General features: G+C 48.8%; 1 pseudogene; it reads left to right on the forward strand.

Moving 5' to 3' along the window:
- LOC132022385 (ribosome biogenesis protein NSA2 homolog) overlaps positions 1 to 24,070 on the forward strand; it is a 118,889-nt pseudogene extending 94,819 nt beyond the window's left edge.
- The last annotated feature ends 1,103 nt before the right edge of the window (positions 24,071 to 25,173 follow it).

Below are 25,173 nucleotides of genomic sequence, written 5' to 3' on the forward strand. Positions count from 1 at the left end.
CAGCAGGGAGGGGCTCAACTCTAAGTTTCAGACAGCATGATCCACGGAGCTGACACCCACACGGCCTCAACCTCCACACCAAATGTCCCAAGGTGGGTGGGAGACGTTCTGTACAAGTGGGCATTTGAGGCAGAGGAAATCTAAGTTTGAAGCTGGTCAAAGTCCACTCCCTACCCTGACCCCCAAGCCCAGGCTGGGCATCAGATTCACTAGGGGCCCTTTCCAAGAGGGGCAAGTCCAAGGCCCCAACCCCAGAAGTTCCTTTGGAACCCAAGGTCTGGACCCAAGGCATCTGTATATTGCAAAAGCATCTCAGTGATGGTGGTGGGTCTCCAGGGTCCCCATAGACAGCTGAACAGTAGACATCAACACCTTGCACCCCTCAGTTAGAACCACTAGATTTAACCCAGTAATGGGGTCACCTTCTACACAGAAACATATTGGTACAGGATTGAAGAAGGCTGGCAGGGTGACCCTTTGCCAGCAGGGGGACATCCTTGTCATTTTGATCCTGGGGAGGCAGGAGGGAGGATGTCAGGCCCTATCAACCAGGAGCAGCTCAAAATACTGACCTGTAGCCTATCAGTCAGTCAGCAGGGCCTTGCCCTGGAATGACTGGCCCAGAGGGTGTGGGCTCTTGCATCTTTAGAGGGAAACTAGAGATGATTTTCTTCGTTTAAAAAAAAAAAAAAAATGCAAGCCTCAAAACACAATCTGCCAAAATTTAGGGAGAAAATTTTTTTAAAAAACCTTTTTGGCTTGTTCCCAATAGCCAGCCCAAAGTCTCCAACCAAGCAGCTAATTTGGTAGTGAAAGGCACCAGCCTGTTGGCCGACCGCTGGGTTCAAATCCCATGACAGCCCCTTACTGGGCGATCTCGTACAAGTCACCACTCTCTCCATCTGAGACTTGATTTCCCCATCTATAAAATGGGGGATCAAAAGAGTATGACCTTGTAGGCTCATTGTAAAGATTAAGTGAGAGAATATGTGGGAAGTGCTGAGAACAGGGCCCAGCCCTGCGGGCTGGGGAAATGTTAATTACTGTTATTACTGGGGCCATGTTCTCCCAACTGCTGCCCGTCATTCCTGGGAACCAAGCTCTGAAAAGTCAAGATCTGAGGAGCCATTTCAGAGCTCCTGAGGGCAGCATCAAAATGAAGACTCTCCCCTCTTTTAGTCCTTTGAGATTTGGGTCTTAGGGGCAGCCTGGGTTAGGAAACAGTTAGATGGGCCGGTTGAATAACTTGGGACACATTCACATGAAGGAATGTGATGTGACCATTACAAATAATGAGGGCATATGAATACATGTGGAAGGGTATGTGACATGGTGCTGAGTGAAATAAACAGGTAACAGAACAGAATGGCCCCATTTTTGCTCAAAGTATCAATGTGCAGCGTGTATGACTCACACTACACAAGTTGAGATATGTAAGAAGTATCACATGTCACTTCCTTATTTAAATCAACTCAAATCTGACTCCAAGTTTTACCCTGCTGGGCTGGCAGGAAATTCACTTTCAGGCATCCCTGGGGTTTCCTCTCCTACCCAGTGATACCTGAGAATCCAGCAGGCTAACACGGTGCCCAGAAAACAGGAGGCCAGCCTCCAGCCTCCTGTCTCTTGTGACTGTGACATCCTCATGGTCAAGCCCATAGGCCCCTCGCAGGTATGTGGTATTCACAGAAGGCGGGGGGCGGGGGTAGCTCTTCAGCAAGCCTGAGAGCTCAAGTGCCTTCAACCTTTCTCTGGGGACAGTCATTTTCCTCCAAGTGTCCTGTCCCCTCTGCAGATGCTTCCAGAACAGGTCAGGGGCTCTGCAACTTGAGGGCTATCATTCTCCGTCCCTGACCAGGGCTGGCTCTGTCTTGTTCCCTCTCCCAAGTCCCCATGCCCACCTGTCAAAATACCTACTCTTCAGGGAGCTTGGGTTTTCCTGATAGCCAGAAGGAGGGACAGCTTCTGCTTCCTCCTCCCCTGAATCTCCCCAGGCTAAGAATGCGTAGGCTTAGACTAGAGGAGGAAAGGAGCCAGAGAGAAGTCACACTGATGAACAGCACGGTAGATGACTTGACCACATGGATATGTGTGGCCAGTGTGTGCCCCAGTGTAGTTCCCTCTGGCGGGGAGGGGAGATGACGGGTGATGGGAATGCTTTCCTAATTTCTCTGTACTTGCTACAATAAATATGAATCACTGGTATGAAAAATCGTAAAGTTTGACAGAAGCATTTGGATTCATTTAGAGGCCTGGATGGCGAGTTTCTGAAACAGGAGGAAGCTAAAAGCAGGGGCAAGGGACCAGGCCCCATGAGCAAAATGAGTTTCGTCTGAGTGATTTCACCTCTCGTGCACGCTCGGAGGATTAAGTCCTTCGTGTCCACATAGAAATAGCTATATGGTGTGGGAGGCACACTCAGAGCTCTGCGGGGAGAAGTGGAGAGCTGAGCGAGCTACTCCCTGCTCCACCGCCCCCTTCCTCCTCAGGAAAGGAACCAGATTTCCCGAGAGCGTGGCCTGGGGGTGATAACTTTTGCTGTAGTGCGTAGTGCATATGGGGTGCCTGCATGTAAATTTTCCTGGCCGCCTCTCTCCCTGAGTCCCTGTTCAGTGCCCCTTCCCCGAGCTGCAGCAACCCCTCCAGATGCGTCCATGTGTTTCACTGCTTCCCCTCCCCACAAGCCTTCAGTGGGCCACAGAACAAAGAAGAGGAGCAAGAGGGGATGGGAGTCTCTCCTCCCAGTTCTGTGGATCGTAGGGTACCTGGCTTATTTGTTTTGGTGGGCTGGCCAGCTGTGAGCTGCTCAGCTTAGGGCTGTAGGATTAGGACTGTTTTCCTTTCAGGTTGGGTTCAGGGGTGAGACAAAGGATCCCAAGCTGAGGACAGCCAGGGCCTGGCTTCTGGGCTCTCATATCTCACCATTGCGGGGGATTCCAGCTCCCCCAAGTGTCGAGGAGGCTGCCTTCAGGGAGGGGCAGCTCCCTGGACAGAGGTAGCTGGTGTCACCACAGTCTGAGGACCTAAAACTCTCCCATAGCTCCTGGAGGGAAAGCCCCAAGCGCGAGGCCAAACACAGAGGAAATAGGCAGGGTGGTAGTTCCTTTCTCAGCCTCGGGCTCCCAGAACAGGCTGCTTCTTCCCTCCTCCTCCCAGCAGATTTCCTGCGTCCCCAGGACATGCAGTGTGTGGGTCCTCGAAGCCTCTTTGATCTTCAAATCCTAAAATCCACTGGAGTGCCAGGCCATAAATATATTTGCTACCACCCCTGTCACTAGCCCTCCAGAGTAACAATGTCTGTGCTTTTCATTCTGGCTTCAATAACAATGGCTAACTTCTTTTTAATGGTTCCTGTGTCTGGGCTTTTTCCCCTAACTTGATTGGAAGTTCTTTTGGGGTAGATGCCATTTTCCCACAGGACAAGGCAGAGGATAAAAAAGGACCAGGCACTCAAAACATACTCATTGTGTTAACCTGGATGGATAGGTGGATAGGTAAGTAGACAGACAGGTGGATGGATGGCAGACATCCTTCATGGAGGTTTTCCCGTAACAGCAACAGTTTTTCTGCACATTCATCCAAAAATATTTACTATTCACTTACTATACATGCTAGGCATTGTTTTAGGCCCTTGGGGTTCATCAGTGAACAAAAGTAGAAAAAGAGTCTGCCTTCATAGAGCTTATATTCTATCAGGAAGAGACCTACAAACATGAAATATTAAAAAATAAGTAATTTCAGGGTATGTCAGGAAGTGATAACTACTATGGAAAATAAGTAGAACAGGATAAGGAGGGTTGGGATTTGCATGCTGGTAGGTGGTATGGAAGTCAGAGTAGGTCTCATTGAAATGGTGGGGGAGTAGGTCATGTTGCTACTTGGGAAAGGAGCATACCAGGAGAGTGAACAGACAGTGTAGTTTTACAGTGGAGGACACTTGAGGAACTGCCATATGGGCAGTGGGATGGAATGACATACATAAGAGGAAGGTAGTATGAGGTGATTTCAGAGATGTAGAGTTGAGATAGGTTGGCAGATCCTGTAGAGCCTTAGGGAAATTGGAACTATTGAAAGGTTTTGAGAAAAGAAATGGCACAATCTGATTTAAATTTTAAAGGACTTCCTCTAGCTACTATTTTGAGAATAGACTGCAGAGGCACAAAGGTGGAAGCAATTAGGAGGCTATTATAAGAATCCGGGTGAGACATTACAGAGGTTCGAAGCAGGTTGGTATCCATGGAGGTAGCAAGCCTAAGCAGTTGGAAAAATGAAGTCGCCATCAAAATGGAGATGGCTGTGCGTGGAGCAGGTTTATGAGGTATCAGTGGGCATGCGGGCAGATCAGGAGAGTATACTGAGTTGTGATATCTTTTCTAAGATATCTGCACAGAGATCCGGATTTAAATTTGGGCATCATGAGTGATATTCAATATGCAAAGCCATGAGATCAAGTGAGATCACCAAAAGAAGCAATGTAGATAAAGAAGAGAAGGGAACCAAGGACTGAACTCCTAGGGTACATCAGCCCTAAAAGATCAAGGAGATGAGGAGGAACTACCAAAGGAGATCAAGAACGAGCAACTTGCCAGGCAGGAGGGAAACAATGCCAGTGTGCTGTTCTGAAAGTCAAGTGAAAGACATGTATCAAGGAGGAAAAAGTGGTCAACTTGCATCAAATGCAGTTGATGGACTAAATGGTCAAGACTGAGACTTGACCAGTGGGCCCCATAATATGAAAGTTGGTAAGAGCAATCTGTTGAGTAATTGGAGTGCATTTAAGAGAGAGTGAGAGGAATCCACACATTTATGGCCAATTGATCTTCAATAAGGGAGCCAAGAACACACAAGACGGAAATAAGAGTCTCTTCAATAGTTGGTGCTTGGAAAACTGGGTATCCACATGTAGAAGAATGAAATTGGGTCTTTATCTAATACCATATAGAGCAATTAACTCAAAATAAAGACTTAAATGTAAGGAAAAAATTTTTTTAAATTAAAGACTTAAATATAAGGCCTGAAACTGCAAAACTACTAGAAGAAAACATACTGGAAGACCTTCTTGGCATTGATCTTAGCAACAATGCTTTGGATCTGACACCAACGTCACGGAAAACAAAAGCAGAAATAGATAAATGCAACTACATCAAACTAATATAAATCACAAATGAGGTATCACCTCAAGCGTGTTAGAATGGCCGTCATCAAAAAGGCAAAATATAACAAGTGTTGGTGAGGATGTGGAGAAAACGAACACAGTTCGTGCACAGTTGTTGGGAATGTAAATTGGTACAGCCAATATGAAAATCATCCTCCAAAAATTAAAAGTAGAGCTACCATATGATCCAGCAATCCTATTTCTGGGTGCATATCCAAAGGAAATAAAATCAGTATCTTGAAGGGATATTTGTACTTACATGTTATTACAGCATTATTCATAAGAGTCAACATATGGGAAAACCTGTGTCTATCAAAGAATGAATTAAAGAAAATGGTATATACCAATATATATGTGTATCTCTCTACATATGTACCTCTCTCTCTCTCTCTCTGTATACACACACACACACACACACACACACACACGTACAATGTAATATTATTCAGCTTTAAATAGAAGGAAATCCTTCCATTTTTGACAACATGGATGAACCTGGAGGACAGTATGCTAAGTGAAATAAGCCAGACACAGAAAGAAAAATAATGCATGATCTCATTTATATGTGGAATCTACAATAGTCAAATATACATAAGTTGTGAGTAGTCTCTGATGGTTGCCAGGGGCAGGGGAAGGGGAAATGAGATATTGGTCAAAGGGTTCAAAATTTCAGTTATACAAGATGAAGAATAGATGAATGCATTGTGGAGATCTAATGCATAGCATGGTGATAATAATGAGCAGTACTGGATTGTATACTTGAAGTCTGCTGAGAGGATAGATCTTAAATCTTCTCAACACACACACAGGGACTATGTGGAGGTGATGAATCATTTACTGAACTCGACTGTGTTGATCTTTTTACAATAGATACCTATAGGAAAACATCAAGTTATATACCTTAAATAGAAACACATTTTATATCCCCATAAAGATTTGGAGGAAGTGAATTGGAGATACAAAGTTTAGACAAATTTCTGGAGAAGTTTTGCTGCAAATGGGGAGAAAATGAAAAGTTGCAGGAGAAATGGGTTCAAGAGAAGTTGTTTTTAAAATGGTTGAAAAATCAAATGCCTGGGGCGCCTGGGTGGCTCAGTGGGTTAGGCCGCTGCCTTCGGCTCAGGTCGTGATCTCAGGGTCCTGGGATCGAGTCCCGCATCGGGCTCTCTGCTCGGCAGAGAGCCTGCTTCCCTCTCTCTCTCTCTGGCTGCCTCTCTGTCTACTTGTGATTTCTCTCTGTCAAATTAATAAATAAAATCTTTAAAAAAAAAAGAGAGAAAAGAAAAATCAAATGCCTGTATGCATGGAAAGGATTCAGGAGAAAATGAACAATTTAGATGGAGGAGAGAAGTAGGCAATATGGCAGAACCAATGTCCTTGCATAGGCGGCAGGGATGAGATCTGGTGCACGGGGGAGAGGTTGCTCTAGAGATGTGCACAGAAAGATCATCAAGTTACAGCCAAGGAAATGGAGGACATGAGGACAGATCTAGGTCGGGGTTGGGGGAGATGTGCTGGCGGAGTCTGTGGGAGTTCTCTTCTGATTCCTTCAACTTTGTGGTAAAGAGGGAAGCAAAGTCACACTGGTGAAAGTCTTTCTGGGGCTGGAGAGAGAAGAGACAGTCACCTAGGGGAGTCAGAGAGTGAGTGGACAGGGAAGGATGGTGACCTGGCAGCAACTGAGTCCTCCCTGGAAACTGTGGGAGTGGATTTAAAGTGAGATCTGTCAGGATGGTTGTACTTTTACCTCAGACAGGCATGGAGTAAATGGGTGGGGGGGACACTTGGATTTAATTTTGGTGGTGGTTTTGCCAAGACAGTACAATGAAATGAAAGGGGCAAGGGGGTGATTATAATGATTGACCATGGAATTTAAGTTGTGTTCTAGAAAGAAGGGCTTCCTTTTAGTACGTGGAAAAGTGTGAGGTCTTTTCCTTTGCCAAGAGTGAGATATAGATGGAGAAAGTCTGAGACTCACCACTCTGGAGCCATCAGAGACTCCCTGAGGATTTAATGGAGATGACCTGCCTCCCAAACTTGCCCTCCTACTCAGCTTGCCAAGAGGTTCAAGAGAGCATGGGGGTTGGCAGCGGATCAGGGAGGTGAGGGTCCATCCTGCTTGTATGAGACTTTCTCTTAGGCTATCTGTGGGGGCACTTCAGTCACCCCCAAGACACAGCCCTCCCTGCCTCATCAGCAAGTCTTGCTTCACTGGGACCGGCCCAAACAGTCTGACCTCAGCCAGGTCTCGGCTTCTCCAACCGGACCAAAGTAGCTCCACTATCCAGATGCTTGTCCCTGTTCTCTGGCCTCCCTTCTCAAGGCTCACCTCTCCCTGCCCCATTTGTTAGCCCCAGGATGGCAGCCCCTTCTCAAGTCTTGTCCTCTGAATTCCTAGGAATTTCTGAAGCCCTGCTCCTGGTTTATAAGACCAAGTCCTCAGTTGTTCTGCCTCAGTCAGCCCCCCAACTCTTCCCTTCCCACTCTACCCAACCGGCCCCATCAAACATACAGGCGGGATCTCACTGTCCCCACCCCAACAGCCAGCCTCATTCCCACACACTCAGCCCCCGAGTTCATTGGCTCAACCTCACCAACACGCCCCTGCACTGGCAGATGGTCAATCTCTAAAAAATTTATTTATTTATTTATTTATTTATTTATTTATTTGACAGACAGAGATCACAAGTAGGCAGAGAGGCAGGCAGAGAGGGGAGAGAGGGAGAAGCAGGCTCCCCGCTAAGCAGAGAGCCTGATGTGGGGCTCGATCCCAGGACCCTGGGATCATGACCTGAGCCGAAGGCAGAGGGTTTAACCCACTGAGCCACCCAGGCGCCCCAGATGGTCAATCTCTAGTCTTGCTTCTAGAATCATGATGACAGTCGTAACAGCAGCACTACTGCCACAGTACAACTACTGAGAAAGTTTGTTTACTGCTATGTTCACATTCCCAGAAGCCAGTGCAGAGTCTCGCATATAGTAGGTACCCAGAAAATAATATCTGAGGAATAAAGAGACATATGAGTCCATGTACTAAGTGCTTACAAAGTCTTGGGGATGGCCCTGTCTTTTTTCACGTATCATCTAAGTTCCCAACAACCTCCTTCAATGCAGGACATGACAGTGTCCTAATTTAGGGATGACGAAAAGGAAGGCATTAAGGAATCACATAGTTAACAAATGGCACAAGCAGAATTAGAACCCAGTTCTGTCTTTTAAACCCACTATCTTATACAGATCAAGGCCAGTGAGTCCCCAAGGTCACCTTGTCACCCCCAAGGGCAGAATAAGATGTTACAATTGACAGCACACAGGCCAGAGCCCCTGGCATTCAATTCCCATTTCACAATGCATGGAATAAGAATGGCAGGGCCCAGGTTCCCAGAAATGCCTTGGGCTCCCCACCCCCAGCTTTGAGAATCCAGGCTGCAGCTATGACCAGCAGGCAGCCCCCTCAGGCAACTGTGCCCAGGGGTGCCTGATGACCTTCCAGAGCTCTGGCAGAGGACCCCAGAAATCCTTCTTAATGGAGACCACCTTTAATCCCTTCCCTCCCATTGAGCATGTTAGACACATGGGTATGAGGTAGGATTCAGTATGAGGTAGGATATATGAGGTAGGATTCAGTATGAGGTAGGATATATGAGGTAGGATTCAGTAATTTGGCAGTCCAGATGCCAGAAATGGATGCAAAGACCACTAGTTGTTCCCAAACATTTTCTCTTTTGCTGTGTAATAGAGCTTCCAAGTTCTAGACAGGTATATTACTGCCTAGCTTGTTAGGACCATAGGATAACACCAGGTTTTTCCAGATCAGTGATTTTTAAAAACATTTTATTTATTTATTTATTTGAGAGAGAGAGAGAGAGAAAGCACCCTTGAGCAGGTGGAGGGACAGAGGGAAAGAAAGAGAGAATCTCAAAGAAACTCTGTGCTGAGTGTGGAGCCCGTCTTGGGGCTCAATCTCACAACCCTGAGATCATGACCTGAGCTGAAACCAAAAGTTGGATGCTTAACCACAAGCCACCCAGGCGCCCCTGGATCAGTGATTCTTAACCAGGGATGGTCCTAACCTCCCCACCTGAAGACATTTCTGATTGTCACAACTGGGTTATCCCACTGGCAGTGGCCCGGGGTGCTGCTAAACATCCTACAGTGCACAAAAAAGAATTACCTGGCCCAGAATGTGACGAGTGTCAAGGTTGAGACATTCTATTCTATATCATGCCCTTCAAAGGAATGTCCATGCCCTCCTCTGGTCCTTTCATCCTTTCCCCCAGGCTATAAGGTGAGCAAAACTAGCCCAACTTCCTTGGACCAAGGAATAGAAGCCAGAGGCTAGAGGGTGGGAGAGCAGGGGTCCCGGACTGCCAGCCTCCGCTATTACCATGAAAAAGAAAGAAAATCCTCTCTTGTCTAAGCCATTGTATTTGGGGTTATTTTATTATAGCAGCTGAGCCCACACCCTAACTGATGCAATGAATTTTTTTTTTTTTTTATTTGACAGACGGAGATCACAAGCAGGCAGAGAGGCAGGCAGAGAGAGAGAGGGAAGCAGGCTCCCCGCTGAGCAGAAAGCCCGATGTGGGGCTTGATCCCAGGACCCTGGGATCATGACCCAAGCCTAAGGCAGAGGCTTTAACCCACTGAGCCACCCAGGTGCCCCTGATGCAATGAATTTTAAGAACAGCACCTAGGCCCATGAAATGGCTCCCACTGTGACCAAGCACCAGCCTCCGCCCTTTGACTCGTGCTTGTCTGAGACAGCCTCTAAGTCCAGGCTAAACAGTATTCCAACTTTGTGTAATTCCATTTAATTCCTTTTCTCCTATTCCTTCTCCCTCTCTCTGCCTCTTTCCATAACACCTTGAGGCAGGCAGAATAACGCCTCCCAAACATGTCTCCGTCCTAATCTTGTTATCTTGAATGTTGTTACATGGCAAGGGCGAGCTCAGGTTGCTAGCTTTAAGAAGGGGATCCTGGATCACCCAGGTGAGCACTGGCCCTTAGGAGTGAAAGAGGCAGTGTCAAAGTGACACGGGGAGAAAGCCCTTGAAGACAAAGGGAGGCCACAAGCCAAGGCATGTGGGTGGCCTTTAGAAGGTGGAAAGGCAAGGAAACAGATTCTCCTCTCAACCTCCAGAAGGGACACAGCCCTACTGATGCCCGATTTTAGCCCAAGGAGACCCATTTAAGGCCTTTCTAGCCTCCAGAACTATAAGATGATAAATTTACGTTGTTTCCCACACCATATGGCGATCTACTAAGCAGCCATACAAAACAAATATTCACCCTTTCTTCCCTTCTCCTTCTTCTTCACTCTGTCTCTCTTTCCAAATTGGCTTCTGGAGCTCTATTCTCTATGGAAGTTTGAGCCAGTGTGTGGCAGAGACCCAGGTCCCAGCCAGCCTGTGTCCCAGGCCTCGGAAGCTCCCACCAACAGAACAGATGGAAGGCCTGAGAGAAGAAAGGGATTGTGCTAACTGTGGCAGGGGCTGGCTTTGGCAATTCGCAGATTCAGGACTAAGTCCTTTTCCAATCCGTTTTCCAAAACATCCGTTTCATCTGCACCCAGGATCCTGCCGTAAAGCAGCCTTGCACCGCCCTTCGTGGAAGCCATGTTGTCACTAGCTTGTCCGTGTTTCCAAAGGTGCGTCTGCTTAGAGCCAGGGCGACCGCTAGGTAATAGCCACACTAACTGGGGGTGGAATTAGCCACCCTTCTAATTCCAAAGTGTTTAGCTTTGGAGCACAAAAAGTTAAACACCTTCTTGCAACACATTGTAAACATGTCAGTGTGTTTAACATGTTAACTGTCCTCTGTTCCCTTGCCCACGTGTTTAGAAAAGAAACAGGTTATGATGTTTAACTACTAAATGGATGTATGTGCTCATAGCAGCTAACACTTTTTAAACACTTGTGGATGCTTAAAATTATGATGTGTTTAAGATTTGAACACGTTTGCTTTTCTACACTCTTAATCCAATGAGTGGCTGGCTGCATTTTTTTTTTTTTTCCAAACAGCAAAGGTCTATCCACCTTGCAAAGTCCAGTCTGCAATGACGAGTTCGTAGAGCAGCCAATGGTGCTTTTTTTTTTTTTTTTAAAGCCTTTTCTTTCATATACAGCCCCCCTCATCAGGGGCAAAATGAAAACTAAGAGAGGGTAAATAACAGTCATTCTTTAGAGGATGTCTAGAGTCCTATTCTGTTGGGAATCTAGATGCTTCTCCTGGCAAGGACTGAGAGGCTTTACCCATTTCACTATATGGTTCTGAAAATGAAAACCAGAGAGGTTCCAGGTCCTGCCCAAGCCACACAGGGGTGTGTGGAGGAACTGACTTCTCTCCCCAGTCTGCCCAAACCAGCAGCTGGAAAAGGCACAAATTACCCCCGCACTCTTCCAAGCATGGGCTTGCCTTGTGAGAGGGCTGCTGGGGGTAGCAGCCTGCCTGCTTTCATCTGTCCCACTGGGAAGACTTTACCCCAGACATCTTGTCTGATGTCTCCAGTTTTCTTGCCACTCATCTCCCCGCCTCCGCTCGACACTGTGTGCTCACTTCTCCACACCCCACTTCTAGCCACAGCCCCTCCTGTCTGTAAGTGGCCATCAGACACCCTTTCCTAAGCAGTCTCATCTCCTGCCAATGTGTCCCTCCCTCCCTATGCTGCAGTCACCCTGGCCTTCTTTTAGTCCTTGCTGCCTTTAAATACTTTGTTCTCTCTGCATGAGAGAACATGCATTCTTTTCTTGGTCCTCTTCAACTGCCTGCTTTAGTCAACGGTACCCCAGGAAAGCTTTGCTGACTTCCCTTAGCACCTCAAGCCTGGGAACACGCCCCTTTTCAATGCTGCCCTAGCACTCTGCTTCTCCTCTCCAGCACTTGTTACCAGGCCCTGAGGTTTGCTTTCCCCACAAACCTGTGCCTCCTCCTCCTTTCCCTCCCTTCCCACTGCCATAAGCCACCGATAAGGACAGGGCCCGCTGGATCTTATTCATCCAGTACCCTCAGCACCTAACGCTAGACGTATGCTCGACTATGGTTAGCACCTAGTGAGTGTGTGCTGGGTGGCAAAATGGTCAATCTTAGAGTCAAGGGGGAAAGACTGCATCGTGAGTTGGGGGTGTAGTTTCTGACCCACTGCATCCTCTTTAATTTCTCCAACTCTCAGCCTATCTGCATATGGATGGGGAAACAGCTCCACTAAGAACTCTGCTGGGCTCCCTAGTGCCCACAGAGATGGAAACCACAAGGGGCTTGCCTTCCTTGCCTTTGAGCAGCTTGTAGTTTAGTGCACAAGATAAGACTTCTACATAAATAACCTCAATACAAGGCAAATTTGATAAAGCTTTGAGACAATTTGAAAGGACTAGGGAATACATAGAAGAACCCACTTCCATGTGAAAAGGTCTTGTGGAGGAAAGGACATGTGGGCAAACATTAGAGAGGGTAAGACTTCAATAGGCCAAAAGGTGGGGGAACCAAGAGGCAGTCTTCTCTCAGTGCAGTGACATTAGAGGCCCAGAGATGGAGAAGCCTGGAACAGACTCATGGAGGGTCCACGATCCAGCTTGGCTTCCATATAGTCCACCGAAGAGGGGATGAAACTGAAGAGGTAGACTGGAGTCGTGGCAGTCTACAACTGGGTGGCTCAGTCGGTTAAGCATCTGCCTTTGGCTCAGGTCACGATCCCAGGGTTCTGGGATTGAGTCCAGCTTCAGGCTCCCTGATCAGCGGGGAGCCTGCTTCTCCTTCTGAGCCCCCCCCCCCGCCCCCGCTTGTGTGCTCTCCCACTCTCTCTCTCTCTTTCAAATAAATAAATAAATAAAACTTTAAAAAACATTGGATTCATGGCAAGAGGACTTGCGACGTCACTCCGGAGTCTGGAATAAGCCCAAAAGGTGGCAGGGAGTTGCTGGAGGGCTGGGAGCACGGGAACACCGGTGAGAGCCACCCAAGGGGTGTGGAGCCGGCTGCCAGGCCGGGGCAGGACGATGGGCTGGGAGGCACGAATTACTTGGGAGAGCAGGCAGCGAGACAGGCGGGGAGAGGAGGAGGAGGCAGAGACCAGAGCCCAACCAGAGACAGAGCGGTGGGCTTTGGGAGCTGACTGGATGGGAGGTCGTCGAGAGGGACAGTCCGCAAGGATTTCAAGGTTTCCAGACTGGATGATCAGGAACAAGATGCCGCAATGAATAAAAAGAGAGAACGGAGGAGGGTAGGACGTGGGTGGGAGCCGGCCTTCCGCAGAATGCCACAGTTCCCTGAGCCAGGTGCCTTCTTGGGAGGGCTATTTAAGACGTTCAAAGTTTAGATAATAAAACAAACCACTCTTTTTCTGAGAACAGCGCTACCACACACGTGATTCGGTTTCTGAATCTCCGCGGATGGGGCTGCCGGCTCCAGGCACCTGTCTGCTGCTCATCTCTGGTCTGGAGGCCTGGAATTTATACCATGCAACTCGCAGATGGGAGTCACCACGGCACTTGTGAGCTCCAGGATCAGAGAGTAAAGACCGTTTTCTCAGGACTCCTGCGTGCACCGCACGATAGGCTCACTGGTGTCTGTGAATCCTCAGTTCCCCATCCCCTCGCTTGGCAGCACAAAATCTACAATTTCCAAGCCCCTTAGAGCCAGGCAGAGCCCTCTGCCCGAGGGCTGTGAGAGGAGTCACCCCTAGCCCGAGGCAGGGAAGCCCCCAGGCAAGGATTTTCCTCCTCATCTGCCTCACTGATGAAGGAGGCCGTATGGCTTGGGCATAGGTGCTCACGGACCCCTGAGCGGCTCCGTGGAGGACAAGTGCTTGGCAGAGTCGCTGGGACTAGCAACAGCAAGAAAGACCCCCAAGTGTTAAACACTGACATCTGAAAATCATGTATGGGAATGTGACCTAAACCGTATTTTTTGCTTATTTCAGTGACATTTTAGCTCTTGTGATAGACCAGGGTTGTGTTCATTTCCTACTGCTGCTGTAGCAAGTTACCACTGACTTGGTGGTTCCGCAAGGTACAAACTTATTCTCTGACAGTTCTGGAGCTCAGAAGCCCCAACACAGCTTCACTGGGTTAAAATCAACTCCTTAGCAGGACTCATTCCTTCTAAACTCTAAGGGAGAATCTTCTTCACCTTTTTAAGCTTCTAGAGGCTGCCTGCATTCCTTGGCTCATGGTCCCCTTGTCTGTCTTCAGAGTCAATGGTGTAGCATCTTTAAATCTCCCTTTCTCTCTTTTGATTTCTGCTTCTATTATCACATCTCCTTCTATAACACTGACCCTCTTGTCTCCCTCTAACTGGGACCTCTGTCCTCACACTGGCCCAGCCAGATGATTCAGAATAACTCCTATCGTAAAATTCTTAACCAACTCACATCTGCAGAATCCCTTTCACCATATAACTCGATCACAGGTTCAGGGGACTCTGTCATGGGCATCTTTGGAAGGCACATCATTCAGCCTTTGACAGTGACCCATACATAACCTGACTGATCCCTAATCCCAGTCTGGTAGGATATGGCCCACAAACAGTCTTCCCCCAGTAATATTCTTCCACATCACCTGGAGCCATGCATCTTTCCTTTTGAAACACACATAGTTCCACATATGGAAATTGATTATGGGGAAGTAATCCAAAAGAAGATAAGCTTCATGCACAACGATACTTATGAAGCATTACAGAATTTGTTATTAAAACATTGGAAACAAACAAACAAAAAAAAAACATTGGAAACAGTTAAACATGCAGTATAGGGAAATGCGCCAAAAAATTCTGGAATACTTGTGTTTGAATAATGTGCAGCAATTTTAAATGTTTGTGACACATGTTGGTCACTTTGAAGCTCTTTGTAATGTTTAAAGCAAGCTGTACACTAGATAACTGTAGTTCCAAAAAAAACATGCAGGGAAGAAAATTCTGGAAATGTATATACCAAAATGTCAACCGTGGGGTTTTTTTTCTTGGAGGCCATGTATGACTTCCATTTTCTTCTTTACACCTTTTTTTTTTTTTTTTTTAATTTCTTCCAAGAACAAGGACTCCTTTTGTCATCAGAAATCTATTGGTGATAACAGCAGGTCTTCGGACTGGAAAGAGCAACCTGGCAGTCGTGGAGATGACTATTAATGAGGGAAGACACTGCATCTTTTCTCTCAAGTAAGCACTAGAAGATTTGTGGCTGGATGATTCCTGATTCCGTGTGTGCTCAGACCCTACAGTGTCTCTTTTTTCTGGGTATTGGCCTTGAGAGAGCAGCTAGGATTTCTGCAGATGATACAAGGACCCACAGGGTCATCCTGAACAATGATGTACAATTTTGGAGATGTCACACCGATGGTCACCCACAGGCTTTGGTGCAGCTCAGCAAGGAGATGATCAGAAAAAAATTTACAGTGTGGATATGCAAAAGAGCCCCAAACACTCAAGCAACAGCTTTACTGCACAGGGACAGTGCTGGCCTCAGACCTCACCATCCCCAAAATAAAAGCGAGTGTTAGCCCGTATGGTAGAGCAAATGGGAAAATGGGCACATTCAGAGACAGCCGGAGGAAGCGTAAACCAGTAAAAGCCATGCTGGAAGGAGACAGGCAAACCGCAGCAAATTGCAAAAATGTCTGTGCCCTGCAGCCTGGTATTTCCATGTGAAGGAAGTGACCCTAAGGTAGAAAAAATGATCTGAATGTCCAACTTTATGAGTTCTGCATAATGGGATGTTATACAGCCATTAAATTTCATGTTTGAGACGAATAGTTAAGACAAAGAGATGATATTCATAAAATGCTAAGTTTAAAAAGTAGAATCTAAAACAGTCAATAGATAGTAATGTGATTTCTTAGCAGATGCATATATAAACAAGTAAACATATAAACAGATGCTCCTAGAAAAAAGACTGACTTGTACCAAAATCATACAATGTGATAGAATAACAGGTCATTTGCAGGGTTGGAGGGAACTTGGTATGGGGAGGTACTTATCTCGGTTTTGCAGGTTTTGTGCATTACGTGCATACTACCCTTCACATATACTTATATTCGGGGCCATCATTTCAAAGTTGATTCTACAGACGGAACCCCTGTCCTACTCCCTAGAGGAGACTCCCTTGTCCACTGGCCTTCACAGACACACCTGTGTGGACTCTCACACGGCTATGCAGTTTCTTCCAGTTCCTTCCTACTAGCACAGGACTGGTCCCCAGGGATGATTTTCAAGGCTCGGCAAGCTTTTCAAAGACGGGATTATGGTTCCTTTGGTAAAATGATGTTTTCAAATGCTTCTGAAATACGTTCACTTCTGCTCATTCCACGGACAAGAAACTACTACTACAAAAGCTCTTGCCTGTTCAAAATTTCTAAGCTCTTCCTTCACTTACAGATTGCTGGGCCTTGCCAAGAGCTCTCCGTTTAATGACAACTATCTTGAGGCCGTTTGAAACAGAGGCTTGAGTGGGAAGGCAACGTCTGTGTCCACCTAGACCACAAGGTTCCCATGGCTGTGTGGCAGAACATCTCTGGCCAGAACAATGGCTTCTCAAATGCCACTCAGCTTCTGCTTCAGTATGAGGCACAGAAGCAGCTGGCTTTTTTTCCCCTCTAAACTACCTTCCTTGGCCAGCATGGAGCCCAGTGCGGGGCCTGAACCCGTGACCCTGAGATCAAAACGGGAGCTGAGACCAAGAGTCCGGCACTCAATTAACGGAGCCTCTCAGGCACCCAGGAAGCAGTTGGCTCTTTAATGATTCTGATCCCCACTTCCACTGTGTTTTAGGGGTTTTCTTGTATTCAAGGAATTCTCTGACACCAACTTGGATGTCCTACAATTCCACTCAATTCTGACACTATCTACTGGGATAACACCAGATTTCACAGGCTGAGGGCTCAGTCCCACAAGACTGCCTCCTGCCCCCAGTTCTGATGCCAACTGCAAGCGCAGGTTGTCCCACATGTTTCTGCCCAACTGGCTGGAAATCAGAGGTTCCCATCATCCCTCCTCGGGTTCAATTAATTTGCTAGAGCGGCTCTCGGAACTTGGGAAGCTTGTTGACTCTCTAGATCACCAGTTCGTTACAAAGGATGGCAGAAGATACAAATCAGTAGCCGGACAAAGAGACACACAGAGCAAGGTATGCAGAGAGGGCACGAAAGCTCCTCTAGGCATACCAGTCTCCCTGAGTCTCCCTGTGTTGGTTCGCCAACCTGGAACCTCTCCTGACCCTGTCCTTTCTGTGGTTGGATGAAAGTATCATTACATAGGTATGATTGATTAAATCTTAGGTCAGTGGCAATCAATTCACAGCCAGCCCCTCTCCCCTCCCCTGCGGGGAGACTGTAAATTCAACCCTCTAATCACTTGGGTGGTTCCTCTTGGGTAACCTATGGGGCATTCCCAAAGTCACCTCATTAACATAACAAAAGACACGTTATCTTTTTCAGCACCTTGGAATTCCCTGTGTCTCATGAGCTCTGCGCCAGGAACTATGATTTCTTACCATGATTCACAATATCACACTTTTTCAGCCCAGCAAGGCTCCAAAATACTGAACTCCTGGTCAGTTCCAGGCTGCAGGCAGCAGAGTGGCGCCTTATAAAGCCGTATTCCTTGCCTCTGCACACCAGCTAATGCTAGCTAGCCTGATTTGCTTTCACTCTTTGGAGATTTAGTAAAAGCAACAAGACACAACCCAACACCCATGAACAATCTGACCCCTTCTCATCCTTTCTCCTATGGCTATAGCCTCAGGCAGGACATATTCTCCCTTCTTAAGTCAGGCACAGTTTGAGCAATGGTTTTGCCACATACGGCAAGGGTCGCTCAGCAATATCCGGGTTCTCACTGACCGATACCTCAACTTCTTTTTGTGACAAGGCAGGGTCTGAAGGAAAGCATGCACATCCCAGTGAATGCTGACCTGGCTAGGTGACTCCTTCAAAGGAAGCAAGCCTTACCTGCCTGTGTACATTCTATAGACTTTGTTTTTTTTTTTTTTTTTTTTAAATGCCAGCCTTCAATGTTCCTAAAGAGAGATTTTCCCCACATTTAAATGTCTTTGTCAACAGTTAGCCAGTCAAAAGTGAACGTGGGCTTAGCTGCATGAATTGTGTCACATATTAAGCTGTTTGCACACAGCAGGTAGGTCCCCCAATTCCGTGTTGGATTCTAGAGAAATGTCTGACGCTGATTTGATGGTGGGTACAGAAGCTCAACACTCAGGGTAAAGTAGAACAGTTTCCCCAGCTCCCCATTTCCCCAGTGCCTGACCAGAATGATGTTTTCCACCTATGGCTCCAAACAGGACACGGCGGTCAGGCTTGGTAACCTTGTTGGGTAACATGCTAGCTGTGTGTGTGCGTTGTCAGATCTGGGCCCACTCGCCCTTCGTCACGCCAGCCTCCCCTCACAGGTGCTGGCCCTTTCCCACTTAAGCCGCAGGGAGGAATCGGCTTGTCCAAGACAAACAAGCTTTGTGAGGCGGCAGGAGCCAGTCCCTATGACCTAAAATTCCCTTAGCACTGTCGCCTCCCTGGTCTGAGCTCGTCCCTCCTAAAAGACCAAGCGGTGGGATGGGGGAGGGGGAGGGGCAGTAAGCAAGCCACCCGTGAGGTGTGATCTGAGCAGCGACACCAAAATGCTCCCAAAGGCTCTTCAGGTGTCTCTCGCCCTTGCACACTCCACAGTCTCTTGTTCAGGTTTCTGGTCCTTTGGATGAATCTGTTACCTCCTTCAAGTACCTGTGCCCAAGCGGGAGAGCTGCTTGTGGTCTGGGGGCAGGCTGCAGCGAAGCCCCCGGCCCCTGACCCATCCTCCTCTCTCCTCCAGCCCCCTTCCCTGCTCATCCCTTTGCCCAGGTCCTACGTGTGTGGTCTCCATGTCAGCTCCTCTTTCTGGCTACACCTTCCAGATAATGGCTGTCCCTACTCAGCCCAATCCCTGCGACATTATCTGCTGTCCACTCTCGAGGAGTTAACCCGTCCATCACCAAACAGCTCCGAAGGACTGAGTGAACAGCTGCTTCCCGGAGGAAGGGGGCAGGGCGCTAGAAAACTCTGGGCGTGGATGAGGATGATGCCAGAAGTGAACTCTGCCCCCCTCACTGCGCTCTTAGCTCCAAGGGCTGCCGTGATGCTTGACCAGCTTCCCTTGCCCTTTGCCTTCTTTCTCCAGGTCCTGATCCAGAGTTCATTCTCAAGCCTGTCTCAGATTATGAGCTCCTTAAGAAGGGAGATGGGGCCACTGCCAGTGCAGGGCCAGATACAAATATCAGTTTAAAAGTGATCGAGGAAAGAAGGAGGGCCAAGGAAGAGAAAGGACAAAAGGCAAAGAGGAGGGAGAGAATTCCTTTATTCTAGCCTGTGTGCCTCTGCCCATGCTGAAACCTTGGGAGTTTGCTCTATGACCACTCTGGCCCTAGTTGCTCTCTCCCTCCCCTGGCCTCACCATCTAGCCCCCACCACCTCAGCAGAGAAGCTCCTGTGTCCCCACAATGGGGACTCACAGCTTGCTGACACTGTGGCTATTTACTGCCTGTGCATCAGCTCTGGCCGGCTAGTTGCTTCTTCTCTCAACCCCCTGTGGTGATGGACCCTTGCTGCAGTTTTGATTGATTGAGCGACAGGATGGTGAGGGGCTGAGGCACCCTGGTGGCTCCTGCAGAGGAAGGAAAAGTCCAGGGCACATTCCAACCCTGTTGGTGCCGGCTCAGCCCCTTAGTGGTGTAAAATCTCACGCCTGGAGTCCTGTGGGCTCCTGGTGCCAGCTGCAATTTTATTGGTGGTCTGTGACTTCAAAGGCCTCTCCCCCTGCACTGCTGAGATAGGGGGCTGCAGAGCAGAAGGCCTGTGCCCAGGGCACCAGGGAATTCCCCCAGATCTGGACCCATTCCCTAGCCTGCCCTGCCTTTTTCCTTTATAGTCACAAAAGTCACATTCCCGATTGACTCCATGATCATGGCAGATGGAGAGGAACTGCTCATAGAGGAGACTGCTTTCACGGACCTGTATGCCCCAGTCTGCAGGCAAGATGCTTGTACCAAACATCTGTTCAATGGCCCAACATTCTTTGGAGGCTTAGAAGAGGCCAAGTGTGGCAGAACAGGCAAAAAAGTCTCTCAGCGGCAGGGACTGCTCTGTCCACACTGCAGGTGTCCGTCTCCAGCAGTACTGAAACTCAGTCAAGTGTTTAAGACACATGCTGGGTTTGGACCTCGACGCTGACATGTCCTGACTGTGATACCTCGGGAGAGTTATCCACCCTGTCTGTGCCTCAGTTTCCCCATAGGGATTAATTAATGCTGGTAAGACACCAGACTGGTCGCTGGCAGCTGGCAGATGGTACAACGTGCCTGCTATTCTTACTAGTGACACACAGAAGCCTCATGTGGCTTGTTTACCCCATACCAACAGGTCTGACTGTCGGTACAAGGTACAAGGTACAAGGTGGCAAGTTCCTGGTTTTCTTTCCTTCTCCCCACAACACACAAGGACACACAGACACACGCCAGCCTGGTGCAGTAGCAAGAGCAGCCCAGAGGCAATGTCCTGCTAAGTGAGGCCGGGTATAGTCCTGAAGTCCCTGCAAAGCCAGCCCCACTCATTTCTAAAGAGCGGCTAAGAATAACCTGCTTCCCGGAGTGGTAGAGAATTCACATGAAATTTAAGTAAAGCTGCCGGTCAGTGTCGGTGAAGCTCAGTGCTCGTTGCCTATGGTAGGCATGTAATGAATGTTCTAGTTCTCACAGTCGGGCTCTCGGATAGCTCAAAAGACACTTGCTGGCTTGAGGCTAAAGAATCTGTTTAGACTGGGAGCTCACGGGCCCCACCCTCCACCCCAGGCCACACCTTCCAGAGTGGCCACACTTCCAAGGCACTTAGACCTTGACCAAGAGGGGTGAACCCCTTAAGGGCGAGGACTGCATCTTCTCCCTCACACTTGCCAGCAGCTGGTCCGGCTCGGTACAAACAACACAAGGTGTAAGCCCAGCAAAAGTGACCCTGGCTGTCTGAAATCCCGTTCAGGAGAAAATTATTGAGAGAAAGCTGAAGGAAGCAAAGCTGTTCTCCACCACAACCCAAGTCTTGCAGGAGATGGAAACTAACAGGGATGGAGACCTGACAGCAGAAAAATACAGACCGTTTTGAAGTCTGCCCACCTGGGAATCAAGCCACATTGAAAATCAATAAGGCACCAAGGCCGGGAGCTCGGGAGCCGACTGGATACCTGCTTGGGCCTCCTTTAAAGCAGGGAAAGCTTTGAAGTTGCAGATGACCAATAAAAATACAACTGGTATTTACAGCTTCAACTCCTCCTGCCTTTGCTTTTCACCGAGTTGCTAAAGCTGCAGCCAGTCGCGCAGGCTGGAATGTTGGCTCAGAACCACAGGGCCCATGCTGTTGACAAGGACAGTGGTTCCTGGCATGCACTGGCCAGGGATGGGTGACTAACTATAGGCACGCTGGCACCTTCCCAGGACAAACCCTGTCTTGGGTTCTGCGGAGGGAGTGGCTGAGGTCCCTGAAAACACTTTAGTAAGGTCAGCTGTGTTAGAAGCTCAGTCCTGACCAAGACCAGCCACAGGGAAGCCTTTGTTCATATGGGCTATCCACATCCCGGCTCATCTCCCGCCTCACGGTGGCCCTCTTGGGACCTCTTGTGACACCAGGAGAAGGATCCATCTGCAGAATGACTCCCTCCCTCAATGGTGGAGCCATCAAAGCAGAACAGGGTTAAGCGACTAAGACTGTTACGAAGGCAACAGAAGTCAGAGCGAAAGGGTGCTGGAGCCCTGGTTGCAGCCCAACACCGAGGCCTTCCGGTGCCGAGGCAGAGACTCTTCGTGCTGCTCTCCTTATCTGCTTGTGGCTCCCTGGAAGCTCTGCCACCCTGCTCTTCGCTCAGTACTCAGATAGCAGGTTCCCGGAGTCGGGGCTCTCGGTCTGGTCAGGGAGACAGGACTCAGAGCCGTAAAACATCCAGGAAAAAAAAGCTACGGAGCGGTCTTTGAATGGAAGATATTATATATTACAACATGGACGGGCAGCGTCAGGCCTAATGACCAAGCTGAGCTAATGTCAATAAACAGAGAACTATTAGGAAATTCATTAATCAAAGTCTTGTTTATACTCCTATTTGTCAACCCAATTATTTGTTTGACTTGTGGCCTCCCAGGTTTATTACGGTCTTTTCTGTCATCAGCAGGGCTGGGAGGCTGGAATTTCACACATAGGTAGGGACTGCACTCCTCTTAGGTATGCCGTCTTGAAGAATCAGAGCTCTCATCAGGGGCCAAGGTCTGTCTTCAGTTAACAAATAACCGTTCTTTGTAATCCAGTGGCTCACTGGACCTTAAATTAATTGATTTGCTAATCACTGTTTCCTGTTTCCAGAAGTTGACCTCTGAAGCACTCTCCTGCTGTTGGGGGAAATGTCATCAGGAAGAGAATCCAGGCTGAAAACACAAGAGCAGGGCAAACAGGAGGCAGGGTGGGGGCTCGCAGCTCTCTGAGGACACCTGGGGCTCTGCCCCACTGGATTTGGCCCTTCCAGAGCCATCTTTCACAGTCTCCCTCCCCATGCAAACCCCACCTCTATGCCTCTCCTTCCTGCTCACCTGGGTCCTACTCCCCCCTCCCGCTGCCTTTTCCTAGCCCTGGCCCAAATGTTATGCTCCTCCAAAGACCTCCCCTGACTGTCAGTGAGCTGGAAGGAGTATGCCCCACCTCTGGCTCTTGAATTCCTCAGTTCCAGAGACTGTCTCTGCTCTGTTCCCACAGCACCTTCCACATACAGCTCTGTGAGTGGTGCATTTCAGCTGGTAACCAGTGCTCAAATTCTGTAAAGACAAGCAGGCCTAATGTGTCTCACAGCTCTGCCTCCCCTCCTTGGCCCCGCCCCTTCACTAACACATAGACACACGTGCGTGTACACTCGCACATGCACACATGCAATGCTGGCCCAACAGGGGGTACTCTGCTGAGAGCAAAGGTAGCTGTTTCATTAGGGGTTTGCCTCCCCCCAGACCCTATGGTGTCACTGTGAAGGCCTTGCTCATGGGCAAACAGAGAAGGAATATCACTTTGGTAAAGAGCAACTAACTGCCTCCCCTACTTTCATCTTCTAAGTTGAACTAATTTCTAGGGTTTCCACCTTCTCAGAGCCAGTGCTTCCTGTTTGGGAAATAAATGTCAAATGATTTCTCCATTCGAAGTGACGGATCACAGTAGGTTTCTGGGTAGCAGACAGGAGAGCCTGCCTTGTAAAAAGTAGACGTTCTTTATTACTTTGAAGGGAAAAGGGTGAAGGGGAGTGGGGAGTGGGAGGAAGGGTCGAGTTTCTCCAGAATTACTCAGAGTAATATCTGTCCTCAGCGGCCACCCTATGAATTCTGACACATCTCAAAAAGTGGGAGTCTGGAAAAAACAGTCAAAATCTCTTACCTCCGCAAAAAGCTACTGTGCAGTATGTTCCTTTGTGGTTCAGATTGTGTGTGTGTTTCAAAAAAAGAAAAACCGAACCATCTTGGAAAAATCAGAAAGCAGATGCACCCATAATTGAACTTGGCAAGGGCAACAGAAACCTTGTTATAGGTGTTACAGGCCCTCCCGTCCTAATTAATCTGGGGCGTGGAGGGGCTGTGGGTTTCTCTGCGCAGATGTGGGGGGTCAGAAACCGTGGGGGAGGCAGGAGATTTAGGAGTCCTGAGACCCTTCTGGAAACGAAGGGTCCAGGACTCTCGCCCAGCCCTGTCATGGACTCCCTTTCCTGGCTTGGGAGGCTCCTGTCCAGTCCCCCGAACTTGGCCGTCTCTGGTGGGCGCTGGGCTGTGGGGGCCACCAGCCCACCAGAGAGGGGCCGCAGCGCTGCCTGGGCCAGCCCTGCGCCGACAGCCTCGACCTGGTGGCGACTTTTACTATCCGCCATTTACCATTCTGACGGGAAAACAAATTTAAAACACCTGGAAATTTATGTCTCTGATGGGTCGAGTTGCACTGTTCCATTATATTAAATAATCCCGGCTGGGCGCTTCAAAGGCTGCTGGCCTCCGGGAGGCGGCCCCTGCGCGGGGCCTTTGTTAATAGAGCGGGCATCTTGAGCGCGCATGCACAGGCACCCGCATGGGCACCCGCACCTGAACCCACTCCCGCACCCGCACCGCGCCCGCACCGGCTCCCGCACCTGCACCGCAACCCTGGTGGCGCCGCACCTGCGCCGGTGCCCGGACCTGTGCGGCCTGGGGCCAGAGCCACCAGCGGGGCCTGCGCTTAGCTCGCGCTTCAGAGCACCTGCCTGCGCTCGCTATTCTCGCCATCTGCACCCAACCTGGCTCTTCAAGTTGAGGATGCTTTTCTCACCCTGTGGCTCCCTAGCTCCCGGGACTCTGACCCTAGTTTCTTGCGCTGTGTAACAAGAGTTGGTGGTGGGCAGCTGTGCATGGTGACCCCCATCCTGGCTGCCGCACCCTGCCCCCAGGCATTTAACCCTCCCTGACATTTAGCAGCAAAGAGGGATTTACTCCCATAGGTCATAGAAGCTCTAAAGGTCAAGGTGGGAACGGTCCAGAGAGAAGACTGGGGGTGGGAGGAAGAACCAGAAGGCTGGCTAAGACTGGGTGGTCGGAGGGGGTCAGAAGAAGCTGTGGAAAAGGTTTAGGGGGCATATGGGACCCAACAGACCTTTTCAAGGCTGCAACAGTCAAGAGCAGCACTGATAGGGGGAGGGGAGGGTGTTTCAGCATGCTGGGACCATCCAGAAAAACGCCTTCACCTCTGATGCTGCCTGGGTGTGGGGCTCAGGGGTGAGCACTACCTGCCTAGAAGCTGGGCAGGAAGGACAGTGAGTTGTGCTCAGAGTCTGATACCAACAGATTGGCTCATGGACTTACACAAGTTCTCCCTTGGAAACTTCCAGAAAATACTAAAAAAAGGGGGGTGAAAGTGGGTTCTAAGATGTTCTTGCTTTGGGGTGAGGGCTATAAAGTTTCTCATGGTCTCTTGCTCCTTCTTCGTAGCACTACTGAGAGGACCAGAAGGGAAAGT

This window comes from Mustela nigripes, chromosome 7 (genome assembly GCF_022355385.1).
Source record: "Mustela nigripes isolate SB6536 chromosome 7, MUSNIG.SB6536, whole genome shotgun sequence".
NCBI classification, from domain to species: domain Eukaryota; kingdom Metazoa; phylum Chordata; class Mammalia; order Carnivora; family Mustelidae; genus Mustela; species Mustela nigripes.